This window comes from Zingiber officinale, chromosome 8B (assembly GCF_018446385.1).
Source record: "Zingiber officinale cultivar Zhangliang chromosome 8B, Zo_v1.1, whole genome shotgun sequence".
Lineage (NCBI taxonomy): Eukaryota > Viridiplantae > Streptophyta > Magnoliopsida > Zingiberales > Zingiberaceae > Zingiber > Zingiber officinale.
This window is the reverse complement of record NC_056001.1, coordinates 58,820,932-58,842,891: the sequence shown is the minus strand read 5'-3', so window position 1 is coordinate 58,842,891 and position 21,960 is coordinate 58,820,932.

The following is a 21,960-nucleotide window of genomic DNA, read 5'->3' as shown; positions in this document are numbered from 1 at the left end:
AACTATAGTTCTCCCAAGAGCCCATTATGAATGGATGCATCTTCGCCGATAAGATTTTAAATATGTAAGCGTTTATAACTCGACACTATTCAAGATTAATTCCAAACTCACACTTTATAGAGATAAAATGATTATCAAAATTTATTAGAAAAACTTTGTCTACTTTTCATGCATCGAATGTGTTCCTGCAACAATAATATCATGAGTGTGGATTTTAAAAAATATTTTGAGAGTATCTCATATTTGCTAGTGTTGGAACCCCAAGAGTGTTTTGATGTGATCAAACAAGTTAAGTTAGGTCATGTTTGGTTTAACCCTTGTGTCTAAGTGTGCATGGGCTTAGGAGCACAGGAAGTCGAGCGGAAGACACGGCTAGCGAAAAAGACGACACGGGAGAGAGCCGACGGACTCGGTGCCTCCGAGGGATGAGGTGCCATGGAAAAGTACACCGGTGGACGAGAAGAGCGTACGTGACATTCGAGGGACAAGAAATCGGGGAGGAAGGTTGCTCGAGGAGAAGGTCGAAAGTTGGGTTCGGGTGAGCCCTATTCCGGATGGCCGAGATCACCCAAGCTAGCGGAGTCGGAGCGGAAGACCCGGACCGAGACGAGAAGAACCGGAGCAGAGGAACTGGACCACAAAAAGTCAACCTTATTGACTTTTGTGGTCCGGGCGCTCGGAACCCAGAGTTTATCACAAGTGACGTGGACGTTGACCGACGCGTCGGGGATAGAATTTTATCCCACTCCAGGCGCCCAAAACCCTTCCAAGCGCTCGGAACAGTGCTATAAATATATCGTTGATTTCAGCAGTTAGTATAACAACTTGTAATTCCATTCTTTCTGTTCTACTTTTGTTTGTGAGTTGTTAACATTGTAAGAGGTTACTTTGCCCAAAGGAGATCTTCAGAAAAGTGCGCTTCATTCTCCTTGGATTAGCAATCTTCTGATTGCAAATCAAGTAATTCCTCTTGTGTATATTTCTTTTTAATTAGTCTCTTTATTTTTAATTACAAGTGTTCTTATTCAAGCTATAAGTCGAGAAAGGGTTGATTTGTTTTTGTAGGGTAATTCACCCCTCCCCTCTTGCCGGCCACCAAGGGACCAATAGCTAGTTGCTGAACAAAATAATGAGCTACTTATGAAAAATCATCAATTGAATCCAACTGGATCTACATCATTTTCTGAAGCAAATTGAACATCATTCCTTAAAGTGAATGTTAACTCATCTCAAAATCTAAAATTGGGACAAGTCGTGGGCGTGACTATGAGCATGACCAAAGGAAAGATTATTAGTAACAAAATGGTAAAAGATTTAAAACAAACCATCAATAGTGGAGATCAAAAAATGAAGAAGTAAAAGAGAAAAACATGAAAGAATATGAAGATAAGTGTTATAAATATGGGATGGAAGGACATTCGTCTCATACCTGTTGTACATCAAGGCATCTTGTGGATCTATACTAAAAATCAATCAAAGGAAAAAAGAAAATTAGAGATAAATGTTGCTGACGATTATGATGCAATTAATATAACCCATTTGTATGTCTTTGATTTCTTTACTCATCCAGATGACAATATTGATCATTTGATTGGTGGTAGTGCGCTAGAAAATATGGAACGATTGTCCTTCCATTTCAATGTCCTTTCTATTTTGAAGTTCAATTTTCTTTTAAGTTGTCAATAGAAGATACTACTTTAGATCTTTATTTAATAAAGTGTTTCATTTATAAACATTGTATGAAATTATATTGGAACTATAACTCTTTTACTTGTATAGTTATTCTTTAAGATTAATGATGGAATATTAAGACAAATGTCTAGTAGAAAGTGGTACAGGCATCATTCTTTAAAGCAAAAAGTAATTTTTAGAGTTAACGTTAGCTGAAAATAATGTTATAAAAATATTAGATGCATCAAAAATTATTGAACTCCATGGAAAAGTAAAACTTTTTTTTTTTTACAAAATGATACAAACCTATATATTTAAAATGCACTCTATGCTAGCAAATCTAATAGAAATTTATTTAGCTTTAAAGATATTCGTCGAAATGAATATCATATCAAAACATTGAATGAAAATAATATTGAATATCTTTGCATTATATCTAGTATATTTGGTCAAAAATAGATAAAAGAAAGATTGCGTGGACTCCTGTCTCTGATGTATTATACAACAATAAAAAATAGTTGAGACAAACATAGTAACAAATTCAAAATTTGTTGACAAGCATGATTTCATATTATGGCACTGCCTACTTGGTCATCCTAGGGCAACAATGATGTGAAGAATAATAAATAATTCACGTGGACATTCTTTAAAGAACCAAAAGATTTTTTTACATGATAATTTTTCATATGTGGTTTGTTCACAAGACAAACTATTTATAAGACCGTCCCCCACAAAGATTGATGTTGAAACTCTAACCTTCTAGAAAAGGATTCATGGAAATATTTATGGACCTATACATTTACCATATGGACCATTTCAATATTTCATGATATTGATGGATACTTCAATTAGATGGGCACATGTTAGTGTGCTTTCATCTCAAAATATAACCTTCTCTAAACTACTAGGACAAATTATTAAATTAAGAGCTCAATTCTCTGATGACTCAATCAAAATAATCTACCTTGATAATGTTGTTAAATTTTAGTCATAAGCATTTGATGACTATTGCATATTAATTGAAATTTTAATTGAGCAATAAATTGGCCATGTTCATACACAAAATGTCATAGCAGAATCATTTATTAAACAGTTGCAATTAATTGCTAGTCCAATACTTATAAAAATAAAACTTCCATTTTCTGCTTGGGGTCATGCCATAATATATGTTGCATCATTGATTCATGTAAGACTAACTAATTATCACCAATTCTCACCATTACAACTTGTCTATGGTCGAGAACCAGATGCTTCTCATCTTCGAGTATCTGGTTGTGCGGTACATGTCCTTATACCACCTACACAACAAACCAAAATGGCTCCACAATGTAAAATTGATATTTACTTAGGAAATGATTCGCCATCCATTATTAGATATTTAGAACCTTTAACAGATGACTTGTTTATTGTAAGATTTGTAGATTGCCACTTTGATAAAACAAAATTTTCAACGCTGGGGAGCAAAGTTGTTTTATGAAGAACAATGAAAAAAATTGTTGGAATAAAAAAATATTATCTCATTTTGATTCCCACAATAGTCAATGTGAGCAAGAAATAGAAAGAAGTATTCACTTGCAAAGAATTGCAAACCAATTGCTTGATGCTTTTGTTAATACCAAATATATGACAAAGTCATACATACATACAATTGATAGATCGTTTGAAGCGATAGAGGGGGGTGAATATCGCGCTTTTTAAAACTATTCTTTTCGTATTTTGAAACCAAAGTCGTGCAGCGGAAATAAGAAAAAGAGACAAGGTATTTACTTCGTTCGGAGCCTAGCTCGATTCCTACTTGAAGGCCCGCGATCCTTGACCGTACCGATGGCAAAGCACTATAATCCTTCTTTCCGAAATCCTTGGAAAGTAGTGAATCATACAAGTACAAATATGTAAGATAGTAACACTCCTACTATCTTACAGAAATTAAGTGCAGTACTAAAAATATATACCGATAATAGAGGTAGTAAATTGTAGCTTGGTCGGCACTGTTGGATAAAGTCGCTTGCAAACTTGATGACGACGTGTAGCGTGAGCAGCTAGCAGAAGAGCACAAGAGTTGATCAGAAAGTTCTTCCTGGCCTCTGACTTCGAGCCTCAATTTATAGGTATGATGGATGTTCGGTCGACCGATCCCTCTGTTCGGTCAACCGAACCAGCTCTTATCCCTTCTAGTTGGAGTCTGACGCTGGCTCGATATTTTGCATTAACTGGACTTCAATGGTTCAGTCGATCGATCCCTCTGTTCGGTCGACCGAACAGGCTCCTTCCCTGTTCGTCGAGATTTGCAGTGATCTGCATTTACTGCGCCTTTAATATTGATGGTTCGGTCGACAGATCCTCGAGTTCGGTCGACCGATAAGTGTAGTTTCCTTCTACATCTAATCATTGCTGATTAAACTGATCTGTGCTGAGTCATCTTGGTTCGGTCGACCGATCCTCTGGTTCGGTCGACCGATCCGGCCAAACCTACAACACAGTATTAAGCAAAGTATCCTTGCAACACAAAGGTTAGCACAGTAATATATAATGCATGAGTATGATAGTTAGGACTGTCTTGATCTCAACTTAGAAACCTTCCCGGTTTCTTTAGTTGGATCAGCGACCTTAGGTTGTTCCCTTTAGGAACCCGACCTCACTGTCGCTCTTCCAGTTGCATACCTCAACTTACCTACCAAACATGATCCTCCAGACATGTTTGATCTTTTGTCTGCTCAGTGTCCGATTGCCTGATCCACTAAGACTTTTCCTGCAAAACCATATTAGCCAACAACAATAATAGTAATACAGAAAACAATGGTAAACCTAAACCTAGATTTACCGAGATCCGCTGGTCCAGTCGACCGCGCGCGGTCAACCGGAAACCATCCGAACAACCTTGCTTGGAGTTCACTCCTCCAAGACTTCTCGTTACCTAAGGTTACCACCCCCTAGGATTTTCTCCACTTGGCTTCACTCACCAAGACTCAGTATTCGACTACCCAGGGATCAAGTCCTCCAACCTATCCACCTGGCTTCCACGACATACCGAGATTTCCCCTATCATCCCAATCCATTCCAGTGCTATGTTGTTAGGGTTTGGTAAACCTTTTTAATCTAACCATTCTAAATTAAGAAAAGATACATGACATGTTAAATAATAGATAAGTATGCATGAACATGGCAAGTCATACAATTCAAACAAATCATGCATAATATAAATTGTTTGTGTTGTTGATGTTGTCGTTATTGTATATTTAATATTATTGTTTTATTATTGTTTGTTTTAATATTACTGTTTTTATTATTGCCCATTAATGATGGTTGTTGCTTTGTTTAGAATTATAGTTATGATTATTTAGTATTGTTATTATTATTATTATTATTATTATTATTATCAATATTGATTAGTTTCATAATTAAAGGGTACATGATTATAATGAAAGTTTTATTTTAGATTTGATTTTGATTTATAACTTAAATCTAGATTTTGTGAGTTAATAAAATTATTAATAATGTTTTCTAATTTATTAATTTTATTTTTCAAAACATTATTTTATTTTTCTAATTTTCTAAACTTTGATTTATAGTTTAGTTTCTTATTTTTATTTAAATTTTTTAAATTATGTTTATTGTTATTTAATTCTAGATAATTATTATTTTGATTCAAAATATCTTGAATATTTTGATTAACTAGATCTGAGTCTTGATTACGATTTGGGTTGATTTGGTCCATTATAGTTATATTCGAATTAATTAATTTTTTATTATTTTTGTTAAGTAATGTTAATGTAGGGTTTTCATGCATTTTTAATTTCATATTACAATTCAAACAAGAAGGATCTAAAGCATGAAAATTTTCATATAATTTAAATTTATTTACCATACTAGCTCCCCCTGAATCCTTGGGTCTTCTCTCCGGGCATTGAGATTTGTAGTATCCCATCTTTTTGCACTTGAAACATTCGATGTGGTCATTCCTTTTCCGGACTCTAGGCATCGGTTCCTCCTTTGCCTCCGGTTATGCAGATCGATTCATCAAACATTTATTTTTGTAGTATCCTTTTTCTCTGCAATTAAAACATGTTATGTGTTCTTTAAATTTTGAATTTACAATATTACCTTCTGAATCCTTATTAGGATTCTCCCCCTTGACCATTGCCGTTTTAGATTCAGACTCGATTGTTTGGTAGAACTCGGGTTCAGATCCAACAGCCTCCTCCTTAGCCACTAGTGCAATGAAGCTGATTTAGTCTTGTTCTTCTAGATCTGGCTCTGAGGATAGCTCTGCGGATTCGGACTCGGATTCGAACTCACTTTCATCTTGATCTTCTAGCCTCGACGGAGTCTCGTGAAGCTTGATCAATTTGGTCCACATCTCTAATGTGTTCTTGTAATTTTCTAATTGACACAAAATTTTGTTAGGTAAAACACTAATTAATATATCTATTACCTTTATGTTCGATTCTGAGTTTCGAGAAGGTTGTCTTAATGCGATCCAGTTGTCGAAATTGTTACTTCCAACGAAGCATTCCATCATTTGCCTCCAGGAATTGAAGTAGACTTGATCATACGGAGGAGGGTCGTAGATACTTCGTCCTTCTTGATATGATATCGACATTCTTGCAAGAAAAGATTTAAAAAAAATATTTTCAAGACTTTTGTCTTGGGATTAGTAGTGCTTGAAAGATAAAGATACGAAGAAAAAAGAATATACTAAAAGAAAAGAAAAAAAGTTTTAAAATGCTTTGAAAAACGGTTAAGTTATTTCAGAGCTAATGAGGCTCTGATACCAATTGATAGATTGTTTGAAGCGATAGAGGGGGAGGGTGAATATCGCGCTTTTTAAAACTATTCTTTTCGTATTTTGAAACCAAAGTCGTGCAGCGGAAATAAGAAAAAGAGACAAGGTATTTACTTCGTTGGGAGCCTAGCTTGACTCCTACTCGAAGGCCCGCGGTCCTTGACCGCACTGATGGGCAAAGCACTATAATCCTTCTTTCCGAAATCCTCGGAAAGAAGTGAATCGTACAAGTACAAATATGTAAGATAGTAACACTCCTACTATCTTACAGAAATTAAGTGCAGTACTAAAAATATATACCGACAATAGAGGTAGTAAATTGTAGCTTGGTCGACACTGTTGGATGAAGTCGCTTGCAAACTTGATGACGACGTGTAGCGTGAGCAGCTAGCAGAAGAGCACAAGAGTTGATCAGAAAGTTCTTCCTGGCCTCTGACTTCGAGCCTCAATTTATAGGTATGATGGATGTTCAGTCGACTGATCCCTCTGTTCGGTCGACCGAACCAGCTCCGATCCCTTCCAGCTGGAGTCTGACGCTGGCTCGATATTCTGCATTAACTGGACTTCAATGGTTCGGTCGACCGATCCCTTTGTTCGGTCGACCGAACAGGCGCCTTCCCTGTTGGTCGAGATTTGTCGTGATCTGCATTTACTGCGCCTTTAATATTGATGGTTCGGTCGACCGATCCTCGGGTTCGGTCGACCGATAAGTGTAGTTTCTTTCTGCATCTGATCGTTGCTGATTAAACTAATTTGTGCTGAGTCATATTGGTTCGGTCGACCGATCCTCTGGTTTGGTCGACCGATCCGGCCAAACCTGCAACACAGTATTAAGCAAAGTATCACTGCAACACAAAGGTTAGCACAGTAATATATAATGCATGAATATGATAGTTAGGACTGTCTTGATCTCAACTTGGAAACCTTCCCGGTTTCTTTAGTTGGATCAGCGACCTTAGGTTGTTTCCTTTAGGAACCCGACCTCACTGTCGCTCTTCCAGTTGCATACCTCAACTTACCTGCCAAACATGATCCTCCAGACATGTTTGGTCTTTTGTCTGCTCAGTGTCTGATTGCCTGATCCACTAAGACTTTTCCTGCAATACCATATTAGCCAACAACAATAATAGTAATACAGAAAACAATGGTAAACATAAACCTAGATTGACCGAGATCCGCTGATCCGGTCGACCGCGCGCGGTCGACCGGAAACCATCCGAACAACCTTGCTTGAAGTTCACTCCTCCAAGACTTCTCGTTACCTAAGGTTACCACCCCCTAGGATTTTCTCCACTTGGATTCACTCACCAAGACTCAGTATTCGGCTACCCAGGGATCAAGGCCTCTAGACCTATCCACCTGGCTTCCACGACATACCGAGATTTCCCTTACCTAGCCTACAACTAGGACTCAGTATTCGGCTACCCAGGGATCAAGTCCTCCAGACCTATCCACCTGGCTTCCATGATATACCGAGATTTCTCTCCTTGCCTAGCCTCCAACTAGGACTTCTCTTGCCTAGCCTACAACTAGGACTTCCCTAGATCAAACTCCATACTTAAACATACTTAAGCATACTTAAACATATTTGTCTGACATTAAAACCTTGGAGGTCGATTGCACCAACAACAATTAGAGATAAAAATCGATGTCTCTATAGGACCATCTATTACTCTACCTACAAAGATATCTAGTGATCCGGTGATAAGGGCCCACCCCTCAAAGGGTCGTTGCCACGGTGGAAGTTAAAGCCTAGGCAGTCAACGCCCTTGTATCACTGGCCGGTCGGACAACCCACTTGTCCGACCAAGGCGAAGGAGAGCCAGGCCGATATTAACCCAATGTTACCACAGCTCAGTCGCGTTTCGAGCTTCCAACGCTCAGAAAACCATGTGCCGGCAAGGCACACGCCGAGTGGCCAACTCGCTAGAACTTAAGTCGAACCTCAGAACCGGCGAAATGAGAGTGCAACTGAGCAGTCACACTCAGATATATATCGTCACAACAGTGAAGCTCAAACAGTGGAATGCTGGCCGAGCGGTCACCCCACTTGGCAAAAGGGTCAGACACCCGGACGGCTGAGGGTCGGCCGAGCGGCCATCCCGCTCGGCCCACTAACAGACAAAAGGAAGATCAACTGATATCCTTGTGGGAACTCATGCCATCGACAGACGACATAGTTGGTAGCATGGTCGGGCAGAGGATCGTATGACGAAAGCTTCTACTGTCATGTCAGAGATATGCTTGAGTCATTGAGGTATGATGTCAGAGACGATTTCCTGACATATCTTTTCAAGAAAACTTTGAGAAGCGTGCATGCCTCGAAAAGCATGCACGCGAGCTCCCAGTAGCCCTATATAAGGAGCACCAAGCTTCAACGGAGGTATGCATAATTTCTACTGTAGCTACACTATTACTCTGCTTCTTCGCTTCCTTACTTACACATCGCCGGAGACTGACTTGAGTGCCGGAGGGCCATTATCGGGGAACCCCCTCCCTGGCTCGGCACTGACGCTGTTGTGGTTGTAGGTTCACCCTATTCGGAGTCCACGCACGGTCAACAAGAGCGCCACATTCTCCCAGCGTCCATCTCCTCGATTCTTGAGCAGGATCAAATTTGGCGCCGTCTGTGGGAACACTCATGCATCCGAGCTGAGAAGATGGAAAAGCTAGACGCCTTCGCACCGTGAAGCTCACTCAAGAGGAGCTCGATATGCTTATGTAAGCTCGAGCAGCCAAAATAGTCAAGCAACAACAGTAGAAGGCGCTGGCTGATTGACTGGCGCAATAGGCCACGTCAGCGTTAGGAGGCCGAGCGGCGCAAAAGGACGGGTCGGAACAACTCTCCATCTGGGGATAAATTAGAGGGCCGACCGGCACGCAGGGAGAAGCACCCCCTGCACGGATACCATTCCATCGGGCTCTGTTCTAGATGCCCTCGAAAATCGTGCAGGCGAATCAAGAGCGGGGATCTTCTTCAGACGAAGCGCCCGTTCGAGATGCCCAGAAAGGCAAAGCACCGCAAGGTGACGCGCCCCCCGAGCAGATCAATCGCTAGTTCTCCGAAGCAATATTGCAGGACCCGTTGCCGAGGCACTATACTCCGTTGACGATCGGAGAGTACAACGGATCAACCGATCCGGATGATCATTTGGGCAAGTTCGATAATGTAGCTACACTTCACCAATACACAGATGGGGTGAAGTATCGGGTCTTCCTCACCACACTCTCCGGCTCGGCGTAGCGCTGGTTCAGAAGGTTGTCGGGCGGATCAATACAGAGCTTTAAGGATTTCCGAACTGCCTTCCTACACCACTTCGTGAGAAATAGGCGCTACCAAAAAATGAGCGTCGGTTTATTTTCTTTGAAGAAAGGACAGAGAGAAGCTCTCCGGACGTACATCTAGCGATTTAACCAGGTAGCTATGGATATCCCTTCGGTCTCATCTGAGACCATGATGAATGCCTTCACCCAAAGGCTCATCGAGGGAGACTTCTTCCAGTGACTCATCTTGAAGCCGCCCCATGACTACGACCACATGCTCAAGAAGATTAATGAGTATATAAATGCGGAGGAGGCCCAGGCCGTGAGAAGGAGGAGGCACCAGCTGAACCCTCGGTGCCTACCGAACGACGACCACCGAGCAGCCACCAACCGCCGAAAGGGCCAAGAGCCGAAGGCCGACCTCACCAGGAAACGAGGGCGTATGCCGTACTGCATGTGGCTTCCGACCGGCCAAAGACATCGAAAGGCAAGGTATGGACGCCCATGTTTTGCTCCTTCCACCAGTCGGTGTCAAAAAACACACGCAACTGTCGCGACCTGACGCCGATCGCCCGTCCAACCCCGAGGGGCTATCGTCGTCGATCTCCCTCTCCTGATCGGCGACATAGACATCAATTCGCCGGTCGATGGGAGGATGCAAGAAGATCACCCAAGCGACAACGCCACCATCAGCAGTCCAGCATCGACCGTCCCCTAGCCTCTCGCAAGCAAAACATGCCATCTGCTCGGGAGGAAGAAAATAGAAGCAATATTGCTCGAGGAGAAATAAACATCTTCGCTGGCGGGCCGACCAGTGGTGACTCTAACTGAGCCAAGAAGTCATACGCTCGGCGGCTGGAGATTCACACCGTAGGATATAGCTGAGAGAAGTCGAACGGGCTCGAAATCAGCTTCGGGCCCTATGACCTCGAGGGAGTAGAAGTCCCCCATGACGACGCTCTCATCATCCGAGCGGTAATCACGAATTATACCATTCATCGAGTTTTTATTGACACAGGGAGCTTGGTGAATATAATCTTAAAGAAGGCTTTTGATCAACTCCAGATCGATCGCGTGTCTCTAGCAGAACCACGATGTATTCGCATGGTCGACACACGAGCTTCTCGGGATCTCCCCAAGCATCGCGCAGCATGAGTTGCACGTCCGACTGGACGCTCGACCTGTAAAGAAGAAAAAGAGAGACTTCAGCACCGAGCAAAACCTAATCATTCGGGAGGAAATAGAGAAGCTGTTGGAGGCTGGCCACATACTAGAAGTGCAGTTTTCGAGCTGGCTCACAAACGTGGTGCTGGTCTCGAAATCGAGCAACAAGTGGTGAGTCTGCATCGACTTCCGGGACCTCAACAGAGCATGCCCGATGGACTTCTATCCACTGCCTTGGATTGATTAGATGGTTGACTCCACCACTGGGTGCGATATGATATGGATGCTAGACGCGTATCAAGGATACCACCAAGTGCCGCTCGCCCGGGAAGATCAGGAAAAGGTCAGCTTCATTACGGCTGACGGAACGTATTGTTATAATGTTATGCCGTTTGGACTAAAGAACTCCGGAGTCACCTATCAGAGGCTAATGAATAAAGTATTCCGATGGCAGATCGGCCGTAATATGGAGGTATATGTAGATGACATATTAATTAAATGCCTTCGAGTTGCTGACCTATGTGCAGATTGTTGGTGCAACCTTAGGTCAAGGTTGACCTGACTCAAGTTGACCTGACTCAAGTTATATTTTGATGTTTGACGAGAATAGAAAAGTTCTATTCTGATGTTTGACGAGAATAGAAAAGTTCTATTCTGATGTTTGATGAGAATAGAAGAGTTGTATCTTGATGTTTGACAAGAATATTGGAAAACTTGGGAGGTTGTGGGTGCAACCCTTGGTCAAAGTTGACTTGGTTGACCCGACTTGAGTTGATCTATTTTGAGAAGTCCAAGCAGGGAGCTTGGCACGGGAAAAGTCCAAGTATGGAGACTTGGCACGGGAAAGTCCAAGCAGGGAGCTTGGCATGGGAAAAGTCCAAGCAGGGACTTGGCACGGAGAAGTCCAAGTATGGAAGCTTGGCATGTGGAAGTCAGAGAGGGCTTGGTAGCTCGTTCTCCGGACTGTGGTCAGAGAGGGCTCGGTAGCTCGTTCTCTGGACCTGATGGAGTCGGAGAGGGCTCGGTAGCTCGTTCTCCGGACTAGGTCAGAGAGGGCTCGGTAGCTCGTTCTCTAGACCAGGAAGGCAGATAGAAAATCCTGGTGAGTGAAGCCAGGTGAAAGTCCTGGTGAGTGAAGCCAGGCAGACGGAGAAATCCTGGTGAGTGAAGCCAGGTAAAAGTCCTAGTGAGTGAAGCTAGGCAGTTTGGAAGTCCTGGTGAGTGAAGCCAGGCAGACTGGAAATCCTGGTGAGTGAAGCCAGGTGAAAACCTTAGTGAGTGAAGCTAGGTGAAAGTCCTGGTGAGTGAAGCCGGGCAAAGAAAAATCCAGATGGATCAAGGATGATCGGACATCTGGTGTTGAGAAGGTCAAGTAGGTCAAGGGAGTGACCGGATACTTGGCACGAAGAGAAAAGTCCAAGTGGGTCAAAGGGATTGACCGGACACTTGGTGGGGAGTCTTGGTCAAGGGTGGCCGGATGCTAAGCATGATGTATCAACAGTCAAGGTTGACCGGATGTTGGTGTGAGAGACTTGGGAAAAACCAAGCTCCGGATCGATCTGGGGACCGATCCGGTGATACGACTGATCGGTCCGGTGACCGATCAGTAACCAAACATCTGCAGTTCATCGCCGCTGGAGAAGAGAAACGAAGAAGAAGGAGAAAGGGTTTAAGGCTTCAGTGGAGAAGAGAAGAAAAAGGAGGAGGTGGGGGAAGGGGCGTGCACGTGGGTAGGCATGGGTTTTTTTTTTTATTTTTTTTTCACACTTAACAATCACGCCCGTGTTGGGCAGGCGACCGGATTCCGACGCCATAGAGTCAAGCGACTCTACAGGACCTCCTTCTTGCTTCTGCAAGTTCTTCCAGGTTCCTTCTGCGAGCTTTGCTGAGCTCGTACTTCTTGAAGCTTCGCGTGAGCTTCCCTGCTGCTGGCATCCGTGAAGCTGCTGCTTCATCAACGGATCTCCAGACGAGAAGGCAAGCTTGTTTGTTTTACATTCATATTGTCTTGTGCTTCTTTGTATTTTGTGTACTTCTATCTTGCTGTTGCAAGAGTTGTTGTGGCGAGGTTTCTCCACCCAGAAGGAGTTCATATTAGCCGGTTATCCGGGGTTTCATCCACCGACGGATTGATAGGCTTCGTCCACCTTACGGACACGCCGAGGAGTAGGAGTATCATCTCCGAACCTCGTTACATCGCTGCGTCTAAGGTTTGATCTTCTCGTTCTCGTTTCTATTATTTTATTTCCGCTGCGCTAACCTAATTCGTAGGAAGAAACGAGAAATTGGGGTCGGCTATTCACACCCCCCTCTCTAGCCGCATCCGAACGTCCTAACAAGTGGTATCAGAGCAAGGTTGCTCTTCGTCGGATTAACACCCGGAGAAGCACAAGATAGAGAATGGATGGACTTGGAGAAGACGTCACGATTCCACCCTTCTACGATCGCGATGACTTCGCGTTTTGGAAGGTAAGAATGAAGTACTTTCTTATGACTAACTTAGTTAATTGGAATTGTGTACAAGTAGGTTTTGTTCCTCCAAGGGATGAAGAAGGAGAAATTCTTGAGAAGAAGAGGTGGACGAAGGAACAAATCCACCAATCCGTAATCAACGACGAGGTAATGAAAATTTTTGAATTCTCATTACCTAACGATATCTTGTGTAAGATAGGTGGTTACAACAATGCCAAGGAATTGTGGAACAACTTGGCCAAGTTCCATGAGGGAAGCTCCAATTCAAGTCATGAAGAGGAGTCAAGTGAGTCAAGTAGCTCACTTCATGGAGGTAAGGAATTAGAAGTTGAGGGCTACTCAACATCTAAGGAAGAGGAGGAGGAGAGTTCTTCTTCAAGATTGGAGCAAGAAGAAGAAGCCTCTACTTCCGGAAGGGATGTAGAAGGAAGCATACAACCATCCTCAACCCTAGGTAACTCAAGCAATTTACTTTCAAGTAAATTACATATAATGTGCTTTGAGTGTAGGGAATTTGGGCGTTACAAGAGTAAATGTCCAAAGAGGATTAGGAAGACTCCACCGGCGCCAAAGGTCAAGAAAGCCGAAGTCCCGATACGTAAGGGTAAGGAACATGTGGTGTGCTTCCAATGCAAGCGAAGGAGACACTATAGGAGCCAATGTCCGAGGGGGAGGCAATCTCACAAGGACAAGAGACCAAGCACGTCTATAGGGGGAGCTAAGGCAAACCCTAAGGTAATCTTTAAGGCACATTCTTGCAATTCTAGTAGGATGCATGCTAGTAGCCTTATTGCTATTGTCAATAATAATAAGCATGATAACTATAGTAACCGATACACGTGCTTAGGTGCCAAACATGTTAGCCTAGATAAGGACAATACTAGAAATGTCAACCCTAGGACTAGCTCATCTAAGGTTAAGGAAAACCTAGGTAGGAATCCCAAAACAACTAGACATATGCCTAGGAATACCTCAAAGAAAAATGACAAATTAAAACTTGAGGTATTAGAAAAGGAAAATCAAGTCTTGAGGTCAAGACTTGACACTTTAGAAAAGGCCCTTAAGAATTTGGAGAAATCATCTTTAGGGCCTAAGGGTCAAAAGCAAAAGCCCAAGGACATGAGAGGTTTGAGTCACAAACCTAAGTCTCAAGTGGTCAAGTCCACTTATCATAATGTTCCTTTCGATTATGGAACAAGACCTAGGGCTAGGAAGACCATCACCAAGGTCACAATGGGAGTCACCCCTAGAGTTGATCTTGATGAGTCCCAAATGGCCAAGGCTTTAAAGCCTAAGAGGGTCATTAGGAGGGTTGCTAGGGAAGTCATCCCTAGTGAATATTTAGTGAACCCAATGAGCTCAAATAGGTATTGGGTTCCTAAGAGCATGATTCCATCACGCTAGATGGTTTAGGGTGTGCCAACCTTACTTGAATAGGTAGTTAACCTAATCATGGCAAAAGGTGGCACTTTAGGAATTTTCAAGGTGTAATCAAGCCTTGAAAATGAAATGGAAAGTTATTCCTAAGGTGATTAGGATGTGCCAATCATATTTGAGGAATTCTCTAGGGTCAATCTAATTGGCACATAGTGATCTAAAAATCTTTAGTATATGATTTTAGGTCTATTACACTTAGGAATATGGAATTTATGGCAAAATGATCAAAATTATCAAAAATGGCAACTAAGGCTAGAATTAGGTATTTTCTATACCTTTATATATTATTTGTCATGTATTGTTTGCCATATGTCATGTCATGACATCATATTTAATTTATCATTTGAAATGTCATGATAATGCTTAGGTTAGTTAAATGTCATGCTCTATTTAAGTTTCATACTTTATGCCATGACATCATGACATTGGCACATGTTTTTACCTATGATATCATTATATGTCATGTCATCATCTTTTGCATTTATAATCAATTAATTTGATTTAAGGACAAAAACACAATTTGATATGGAGATCAAATTGTTGTTTAGAAAATTCATGAGAACTTAGCCTAAGATGACCTAAACCCATATCTCACATCAAAATTGACTTGGATGTGTTTGATACACCTTAGATGTGTGTGAGATATTAGGATCATGAGTTAGGATCAAGGTGCATAGTTCTTGTACCTAGATGAGCCTAATTCGAAATTGAGGATCATAGGGAAAGCTTGTGTACAAGTCATGTACATTTAGTCCTAAGATTGTGGTCCTAAATTAAATGGTTTAAAATCATTTCAAAGTTGATTTGAAAAACCTTGATGAAGCTTTTCTAGTGATAGCATTCATCATTGAGTAAGTTGATACAAAGATTGATTAACTTTGAGTTATTTCAAAATCTTTTGAACTTTGTTTCAAGATTTGAAAATGGAAGTTATCTTCATAGAAAATTATTTTTTCTTGATAGTATATGTTATGAGGAATGTATCCTCAAAGTTTTACAATTTTTGGAATTTTCTGGAATTTTCTAGGAGTTTCTGAATTTCGGGAGGAAAATCAGAAATTCTGATATCAGTCTTGTGGACCGATCAGAGAGGATTCTGATCGGTCCAGGAAAGTGTGGATCGGTCACTAGGACCGATCCAGGAGAGTGTGGATCGGTCTGGTGACCGATCCAGTGAAGGCTGATCGGTCTGGTGACCGATCAGAGCGTGCCAAATGCTGATTTTTCGACTGTTGACTGAAATTTCAGCTATGGAAGTTGGTGGTTTAGATTTCTAAAGGTTTGAAACTCTCCAAGACATTGTTGGTGCAATGGTCAAGGGGGAGTTGATCTTTAGAGGGAGTTTTTACTCCTAAAGACTTGAGTGATATGAGATTATCACTAAGTTAATTGTTGACCTTAGTATCAAGGGGGAAATTAAGAGTTTCAATGAAAGGTATGGGACTTTCATTAGGAAGAAACTCTTGACCTTGATTCACTCTTTTTGATGTGTGTCAAAAAGGGGGAGAATGGGAGAATGTCCAAAGAATGTTCAAGGAAGAACATTGGAAAACCTAAGTTAGGTTATCGGTTTAACCTAACTTGATTATGGTTTTGTCAAACATCAAAAAGGGGGAGATTGTTGGTGCAACCTTAGGTCAAGGTTGACCTGGTTGACCTGACTCGAGTTGACCTGACTCGAGTTGTATTTTGATGTTTGACGAGAATAGAAAAGTTCTATTCTGATGTTTGACGAGAATAGAAAAGTTCTATTCTGATGTTTGATGAGAATAGAAGAGTTGTATCTTGATGTTTGACAAGAATATTGGAAAACTTGGGAGGTTGTGGATGCAACCCTTGGTCAAGGTTGACCTGGTTGACCCGACTTGAGTTGATCTATTTCGAGAAGTCCAAGCAGGGAGCTTGGCACGGGAAAAGTCCAAGTATGGAGACTTGGCACGGGAAAGTCCAAGCAGGGAGCTTGGCATGGGAAAAGTCCAAGCAGGGACTTGGCACGGAGAAGTCCAAGTATGGAAGCTTGGCATGTGGAAGTCAGAGAGGGCTTGGTAGCTCGTTCTCCGGACTGTGGTCAGAGAGGGCTCGGTAGCTCGTTCTCTGGACCTGATGGAGTCGGAGAGGGCTCGGTAGCTCGTTCTCCGGACTAGGTCAGAGAGGGATCGGTAGCTCGTTCTCTAGACCAGGAAGGCGAGAGTAGAGGGCTGGGAAGCTCAAAGTCAGTGGAGCGGTCAGTGACGGATCTCGTGAGTAAAGCCAGGTAAAAGTCCTAGTGAGTGAAGCTAGGCAGTTTGGAAGTCCTGGTGAGTGAAGCCAGGCAGATTGGAAATCCTGGTGAGTGAAGCCAGGTGAAATCCCAAGTGAGTGAAGCTAGGTGAAAGTCCTGGTGAGTGAAGCCGGGAAAGGAAAAATCCAGATGGATCAAGGATGATCGGACATCTGGTGTTGAGAAGGTCAAGTAGGTCAAGAGAGTGACCGGATACTTGGCACGAAGAGAAAAGTCCAAGTGGGTCAAAAGGATTGACCGGACACTTGGTGGGGAGTCTTAGCAGGTCAAGGGAGTGACCGGATGCTAAGCATGATGTATCAACAGGTCAAGGTTGACCGGATGTTGGTGTGAGAGACTTGGGAAAAACCAAGCTCTGGATCGATCTGGGGACCGATCCAGTGATACGACTGATCGGTCTGGTGACTGATCAGTAACCAAACAGAATGCTTCTATGGATTATCTGATCGGTCTGAAGACCGATCAGGAAGCAAACAGAAGAGAAGAAGGAGAAAGGCTGATCGGTCCAGGGACTGATCAGACTCCTCCTGGACCGATCAGGACATAGCCTGATCGGTCCAGGCTTAGCCTGATCGGTCCCAAGACCGATCAAGGACAGTGTGGACCGATCAGGTTGGAGCCTGATCGGTCCAGGCCTAGCCGTTGTGAGTGACAACGGCTAGATCTCTGTCTTCTGTGTCTTCTTCTGCCTTCACAGGTTTGCAGGTTCAGCTATATAAAGAGTCAAGCGACTCTACAGGACCTCCTTCTTGCTTCTGCAAGTTCTTCCAGGTTCCTTCTGCGAGCTTTGCTGAGCTCGTACTTCTTGAAGCTTCGTGTGAGCTTCCCTGCTGCTGGCATCCGTGAAGCTGCTGCTTCATCAACGGATCTCCAGACGAGAAGGCAAGCTTGTTTGTTTTACATTCATATTGTCTTGTGCTTCTTTGTATTTTGTGTACTTCTATCTTGCTGTTGCAAGAGTTGTTGTGGCGAGGTTTCTCCACCCAGAAGGAGTTCATATTAGCCGGTTATCCGGGGTTTCATCCACCGACGGATTGATAGGCTTCGTCCACCTTACGGACACGCCGAGGAGTAGGAGTATCATCTCCGAACCTCGTTACATCGCTGCGTCTAAGGTTTGATCTTCTCGTTCTCGTTTCTATTATTTTATTTCCGCTGCGCTAACCTAATTCGTAGGAAGAAACGCGAAATTGGGGTCGGCTATTCACACCCCCCTCTCTAGCCGCATCCGAAGGTCCTAACACAGATATCAAGGAGACTTGCCAGACACTCAGGACATATGGAATCAAACTGAATCCTAACAAGTGTTTGTTCGGCGCAAAGAATGGGTGATTCCTGGGCTGCATCATCATTGAGCAGGGCATCAAGGCCAATCCTAGCAAAGTAAAAGCACTACAAGACATGCTGCCGCCAAGAAATTTGAAGGAAATCCAACGTCTCACCGATCGGATAACATCGTTGTCTCGGTTCATCTCCAAATCATCCGATCGGAGTTTACCATTCTTCAAGATATTGCGCCGAGCCACCAAGTTTCAATGGGACCAGGAGTGCAACCGAGCGTTCGAAGAGCTTAAGGAATACCTTAACTCATTACCTATGCTAGCTAAGCCAATTGTCGACGAACCACTCCAAATTTATCCATCCTCGGCTGAGCACACGGTTGGCTCGGCGTTGGTCAGGCAGAACGGCGAGGAACAACTTGTGTTTTCTTAAGTCATATATTGAAAGACGCTGAATCTCGCTACACCGGTCTTGAGAAGTTGGCTTATGCATTGGTTCTCGCCTCTCGGAGGCTCCGCCCATACTTCCTTGCGCATTTCATCATCGTGATGACCAATAGACCCTTGGGTAGAGTCCTCCTCAATCCAGAGGCGTTCGGTCAGCTTATCAAATGGATGACAGAACTCAACGAGTTCAACATCCAATATCAGCCCCGGACAACCATCAAAGCGCAATCCTTGCGGATTTCGTTACTGAGGTGCAAAATCCTGAGCCGGAAGTCGTTTGGAGGATATATGTGGATGACTCATCCACTCGGCAGGGCAGTGGGGTCGACATATTGCTCATCTCGCCCCAAGAGGAGTGGATGCAGTTGTCCGTTCGGCTGGATTACAAAGCCACAAATAATGAAGTCGAGTACGAGGTGCTCATAGCCGGCTTGAAGCCGCCCGGCACGTTGGAGCCATCAAGGTCCTCATCAACTCGGACTCTCAATTGGTAGCTCAGCAGCTGACCGGGACATTCGAGATAAGTAATGCGCGACTCAAGCTCTATGTCGAAGCCTTCGAAAAACTAAAGGCCAACTTTCGGGAGGTTGTCATACATAAAATCCCCCGATCGAAGAACCAAGCTGCGGACGAGCTGGCCAAACTAGCCAATTCGTTCGAGCTGGCCAAACTAGCCAATTCGTTATCGCCGATCGTCATACCACAGCCGATCGAGCAGGTATGATTAGTGGCTCATGTCGACCGAATGGAACGACTCTCCTTTCCAAGTGACTCGAGAATGGCTCTAGTGGAATTCTTGTAGTCAGGAGCTACACCGTCCGATCAAGAGGAGGCTCGTATATTAAGGAGGAGAGCTGCTCAATTCACCCTGATTGGGGATTAACTCTACAAGAAGGCCTTCTCTAGGCCTCTGCTTAAGTGCGTCAGATCAGAGGACGTCGATTACATACTGCGGGAGGTACATCAAGGGTCCTGCGGAGGACATCTGAACGGCCGCTCACTGGAAAGAAAGATTCTATTGGCTGGATACTTCTGGCTGCCCCTCCAAGAGGATGTTGCCCGGATGGTGGCCACCTATCTATCCTGCCAGAAGTATCATAGCCTCTCACACCGACCAACCTAGGAGATGAAGGTGTCCACGGTCTCTTGCCCATTCGACCAGTGGGGCATGAACATTGTTGGGTCATTCCCCATGACGACAGGATAGCGCAAGTTCTTGCTCATCACGGTAGATTACTTCTCTAAATGGATCGAAGCCGAGCCGTTGGCGAGAATAACTGAACAGATGGTCATGAAGTTCATCTAGCAGCATATCATCTGTCGGTTTGGCATCCCGAGCCGGTTCATCTCAGATAACGGAAGGCAGTTTGCCGGGCAGGGACTCAAAGAATGGTGCGGAGGATATGACATTCAGCAAGCCTTCACCTCAGTGGCCTACCCTCAGAGCAACGGGCAAGCGTAGGTCACCAATTAGGAAATCCTCCAAGTCCAGCGCACTCGGCTCGATCATATGGGAGGTAGTTGGGTCGATGAGCTCCCCAGTATGCTGTGGGTGCTCCGTATGACTCTTAAGGAAGGTACCGGGGCAACTCCTTTCCATCTGGTGTATGACGGTGAAGCAGTCATCCCCGTCGAAGTCGGAGTTGAGTCCGATCAGCTACAGGACTATGATGAGGATAACACCGAGCGGAGGCTACTGGAGCTGGACTTGGTGGATGAATCGCGTGCTAAAACTGCCGTCCGGTTGATAGCCTACCGCCAGAGGATGAAGCAGAACTACAATCGGAGGGTGATCCCGATATCATTCCAGGTCGGCGATTTGGTATGGAAGAAAGTAAAGCCGGTCGGTGACGTCACCAAGCTAGAAGCCTCGTGGGTTGGACCCTTCAAGGTAGTGGAGAAGCTCCGTTCGGGCACCTATTACTTGGAAGATGAGGATGGACGGTGACTAGAGTGGTCGTGGAGCATAAACCATCTCCAGCCTTACCGAGCCGGGTGAGAGTGTGCAAGTGTAATAATCAATGTATCTTTATATCCCTATGCTCCTTGTCTGCAGAGCAGAAATAAAGGATTCTAATTTGAACTCTATGCCGAACGACACAACAAATCGTCGAGCGGCGACGTTAAACCCAAGTCTTCGTCAAATCATCGAGCGACGACGTTAAACCCATGTCTCCATCGACGGTTGAGTGGCGATCTTAAACTCAAGTCTTCGTCAAATCGTTGAGCGGCAACGTTAAACCCCTGTCTCCATCGACGGTCGAGCGGTGACCTTAGACCCAAGTTTTCATCAAATTGTTGAGCGGCGACGTTAAACCCCTATCTCCATCGACGATCAAGTGACGATCTTAAACCCACGACTTCGTCAAATCGTCGAGCGACGACGTTAATCCCAGGTCTCCATCGATGGTCGAGCGACGACCTTAAATCCAAGAGAACATAAATCGTAAAGATAGACGATGATTATAGCCGAACGAAAGGAACAGGGTCAAACATGCAAACAAAAGAGAAACATTTTTAAGAGAAAGCCCGCCGAGCGAACAGACAATTCATTAATCAAAAGAAAGGATCGCCGATCGGCGTACATACAATAAGACTTCAAAAATTTCTACAAGACGGGCACTCGGCCTCACTCTATATAATCAAAAACATCAACAGGCATTGAGTCGTTCAGTTTACTGCGACTGATGATGATGTCCGTCATCTCGGAGGGAAGGTGGTCGTCCGTCTTGAGCTGCTGAAGCATCCTGTCGATGGCCAGCTCGAAGACATTAATGATCCGCTGGACAACCTTGTCGGTGAACTGGTCTGAGCGGAGGTAAGCTTGCTTCAGCACCTCGAGACTGTAAGGGATCGGTGATCGGCTTGAAGGGGGGTTGGATAGCTAGGCCACCCCCAATTCCTTTCTTCTATACAAGACGTTAGTGTGTAGCGGAAATATGAAAACTAAAACAATGAATATAAACAAGAATACAAACATTAACACGATTCCTTTACGTGGTTCAGAGATTGCTTGCTCCTACTTCACGGCGTGTCCTTGAGGTGGATGAACCCTTGACCCTTCGGTGGATCAATCCCCGGCAATCTCCGGCTAGCTCTTACTCCTTCTCGGTGGAGTACAACCTCTCACAAAGCTCTCTTCCTCTTACAAGATGAAGACT